Consider the following 4,504-nt stretch of genomic DNA (forward strand, 5'->3'; position numbering starts at 1 on the left):
TCGAATGATAACTTACACTAGAGTTTAAAGTTGAAAAAAAAATAATAATTAAGGGGGCCAAGTAGTATTTTTTGTTAAGGCATACATGTAAAAGTGTAAAACTATTATACCAATATGGGGAGAGGGATTTTAAAAAGTTTGGGAATGTATCATATTATTGCTATTTTAAGCTTGGATAATCTTTACTAAAGAAAAAAAATTCATGTGACATGTTGCAATCAGTAAAAAATAAAGTGAAACATTTAGAATAAGATAGAAGGTTTTATTTGCAAAAATAGTTGTAAAAGAGCTTCCCAAACCAGTGTACTGTTTGTTATTTACTACAAATTACAACTTACAAGAGTTTGTAATATAGTCATAAATAATTCCAAAAGAGTCGTTGCCTATCTAAAACCAGAAAGTCTAAGCAAGATGAGTAAAAACATATATACAGTGCAGAGGCAATGAGAAATTTAAGAGACAAGCCCAAAATAGTTCCATGGAAAATTGGTAGTAGCACCTGTGCATCCTGATCCAGTACAACGAGTTCATCTTCAAGAATGTTTGGGTTGTCAAAATCTGAAGTAGTGTCTCCCACACATTTTTCTATCTTCTTGAGTTGAACACCTTCCCAAGTACATCACAGGAAATACATTGATAACGTTAATTTAGAGTCTTTTGATTTGGAAGATATTTTTGCTTTAAACTACATGTAAATACTGAGTACTTTTTAGAGATTCATCAAAAACTAAATCCTCAATAACAAACAAATTGCGGTTTTAAGTTCCGTACAACATCAAATAACTTCTTTGGCCTTTTTAGGAATGGACAAAATCAAAATTTAGGCATGTATCTTAGGTTTCTCACATAAACAATGTTATCTTTCCTAAAACACAATTAAATTTAAAATAGCCATGTGTATAAGCATTTTATTGGAGAACTTAAGTTGTAACATCCAAAGAATTGTATCTTTTTATACTTGAGGAATTTTACTCAATCATAAACCATCCAAATTCATATAATACACAGCCAAGGAGACAAAGGATCAAAAAGTTATGAATAAGAGAAATAATGTTAAATTTAAATATAAAGCATAAACAATTAATATTATCTTTTTCAAAAACATTAATTAACTATACCAAATAGCTTTCAATGTAGATTAAGCGATTTTGTTTAATCAGCTTTATCTCAAAACTAAACTAACACTCTTAAGAAGGGAAAAAATTTACCTTCACAATGAGTATAACCGTCACCAACATACTTTTCACCTTGCACAACAGGGCATTTACATACTCTTCCCCGAAAAGTATCCTATGAAAAAGCAGAAAGCCTCATAAGAAGCAAGGAAAAATTGAAACAAATAAAATAAAAAGTTTTTCAAAAATTTCTCACAAAACACACCCACAAAACGTTAAGACAAAGAACATACCAGCAGCTACCATTGTTGTGCAAACACTCATTTGTTTTTATATCTGCAAGGAATAATCCATAGGAGGACAATATACAAATCAGATAAACAAGTGTAATTGAGATCATAAAATAAAGATCATATGGACTAGAGTCCCTTTACAATTCACATGTCCTGCTTAGGGTAAAGTGATGCCAGAACAAATTGTTCTTTCGTTATTGGGTAACACACACACAAAAAACACAAGAAGGCTGGCTTCATGGTCTCTTGGAATCCTACACAGATGGCCTTGAGAACTAATGCTTTGTCCAACTTACTTGAAACCATTCATATAATCAGTTAGGCCCATAGTTATAGCTTGGCAAACTATGAATAAAAGTTTAGTCTAGAATGTGTTTTGAGGCATGTTTTGAAGTTCAAGACTAATGCGTAGAACAATTCAAGAAGAAACATGTTTCTAGAATCTCGATACATGTCAATCAATTGAGAGAAGTTTGATACATATGTAGACACTTGTTGATTGATTGAGAATTGCTTATCCGGAATTCAATTAAGGCCCATTAAGTTGTCCAATATCTAGAATTTCGTGATCTAATTGCTAAAGTATATAAGGATGACCATACTGAGTTTTTGAGAGTTGTTTATTGTGCACTTAGGATTTCTATAGTTGAGTTCTTACTCATCATCAATGGAAGAAGATTTCAAGATCAGTAATCAAGGTGAAGTTGTTGCACACAAATCATAGAGAGTTGTTGCTATGAGAATCTTCAAGAAAGTTCATGAAGTCACGAAACTGGTGTTTGCGTTGAACATAATCCGCTATAGAAGAGTCCGAGGATATTTGGAGTTGGGTGTAGTTACATTAGTAAATAATACTTGGCTTAGCTGTAGAATTAGGGTTAATTATACTATAAAACTTCAATTCGATATAGTAGATTTACTTCATTGATGGTTAGTGGTAAATAACAATGAGAATTTTTCCCATCTAGGATTTTCTCTTCATAACCATATTGTATTACTAAGTTATTTATTTTCTTTGTAACCATATCCCTGAGTTATTTAGTTATTTATTTTCTGCACTTGTTTAATTTAGAGATATTGGTGTGTGTTTTGATTAACCACAAACTGATCTTGCTGCAAGCATGATTGGTTAAGTTAATCAACTTGGCTTAAAATTGGTTAATTGATATCAAGTCTAAGTTTCCCAACATAATCAAACAAAGATTAAAGAAGATTCATGCACTAAAATAGATAATAAGATCTGTAAGAGCTTCCTCATACCTTCATACGGTCTGTCGTCTATAACAAGAGTTGGCAATATAGTAATATCTCCACCGGTGCCCCTGTCAAGCTGAAATTAGAGTTGTAAAAGAGCAAGATGAGCAAAACATTAGTACAGAATCAGTTAGAAATTGAAGAGACAGGTGAGGCTATAAGAGCACTATGAACAGTTTAGACTTCTGGGAGTATATATTTGTGCATTCCCTTCGGCTTTAAGAACTGGGTTGTCAATATCCGTATTAAGGTCTCCAACACAATTTTCTATTTTCTTGAGATCACTACCTGTTAAAGTACATCACAAGTACATAAAAACATTAGTTTAAAATCCTTAGGCCTACAAGAAAGGTTGCCCTCATCTGGTAATACCTAGTAAATGATATAATCAAAAACCAATGACTGAATTACAAAGCAATTCTGTTTCCAAGTACCCTATAGAATTAAATAACTTAGATGACATTCTGTGGCATTGCTTCAAGCAGACATATCCAAAATCATGGTTTTTCAATCATGGACAAAAACTTGAAAGATCAGATAAGACAAATAACGTTGTAGCTAAAACATAGACCAACAAACCGAAATCGATAACTTGTTGGCTAATTTAAAATTAAAATAGAGGGAAAGAAATAAAATAATTAGTGCTATAATAGGCACTAGAATGATGGCAATATTGCGAATGACACCAATTCATAAAAGATACGTCACTTAAAAAAAATTCCAACTCTGATTAAAAATGACACATTGAGGCAATAAGCCCTGAAAAAAATAGGTAAAAATTGACAAATTTCGTAGATAAATCAGCACATGTAAAGTGTGTGTTACACATACTGTAAAAGGGCCGGGCACATACAAGGATCTTCTTTATATGACACAATGTCACAGCCATTTATGCATAGAAAACCAAGGAAATATGCGTCCCTATATTGAAATGCAAACATTCATGAGTCTTCAACCTACCAATTAGGGATTTAACAACTTGATTTAAGCAGTGTAGACTGTACTTCTCTTCCATTGGGCAACGGATTGCCAAATCTGTCATATAGTCCCACCAAAGCCAAGGCCTTCCACTTTCATTGGCCACCTTAAAAAAGCAAACATCGTGTAGAATTTGCAACACAACATCCCTCCTTTCATACTGTCTCATAAAATCCGGATCGCGGTTTGGAGCACAGTACCTCCCATGATTGATGCACTGAGACCTGCACTGAATGCTCGAAGCAAAATTTCTTGGGCAATACTGAGTCATATAATGTGGGGTGAACTGAGTGTACCCTTTCTGCTCCAGTATCTAGGCTGCTCATTTAAATTTCTTGAAAAAATCAATCAGGCTGTCACATTGTGGTCCACATTCGTCATTGATATTTGTCCAAAACTTATACTCAACCTTCTCAGCGGGATGTGGAAGAGTTTCAGGCCAATAAAGATTTATGTTAACCATCTCTCCATTAGATAGAGCTTTCTTAATGATATCGCCCAAAGATTTGCTAATAAGGACTCTAGGAGTAATAATGTTATTCAATGGCTCAATCAAGTCGCTTGCAATAAGAAGAATAGCTGTTGGTCCACCATTCTGTGTGTTTCATGGCTCCAAGGCAAAGTAACAATCTGCCAGAACATTATTACTTATGGATGACAACTTAACAACTTAATTACATTAATTGAAAGAACACAAAAACAAAACATACACACATATATATAACTATGTTAGTTTTCATCATAAGATCTAGGGTGACAATTTGCAGGATTGTAAGGTATCAATTTAGTTACAACTCTTATAACAATAAAGTTAGGGGAAAAAAAGAAAAAAGAAGTTGTGATCGATCTTTGTTTTGGGGTTAC

General features: G+C 33.2%; 1 long non-coding RNA gene across 1 annotated transcript; it reads right to left on the minus strand.

Annotated features, from left to right (window-relative positions):
• Positions 1–288: 288 nt before the first annotated feature.
• LOC126692560 (uncharacterized) lies at positions 289–4,251 on the minus strand. The gene is made up of 5 exons (XR_007645038.1): positions 3,619–4,251; positions 2,669–2,946; positions 1,409–1,451; positions 1,209–1,290; positions 289–606 (listed from the first exon to the last, which is right to left on the minus strand). It is a non-coding gene; the product is annotated as an uncharacterized LOC126692560 (long non-coding RNA).
• Between the last annotated feature and the right edge of the window lie 253 nt (positions 4,252–4,504).

Source organism: Quercus robur, chromosome 7, assembly GCF_932294415.1.
Source record: "Quercus robur chromosome 7, dhQueRobu3.1, whole genome shotgun sequence".
Lineage (NCBI taxonomy): Eukaryota > Viridiplantae > Streptophyta > Magnoliopsida > Fagales > Fagaceae > Quercus > Quercus robur.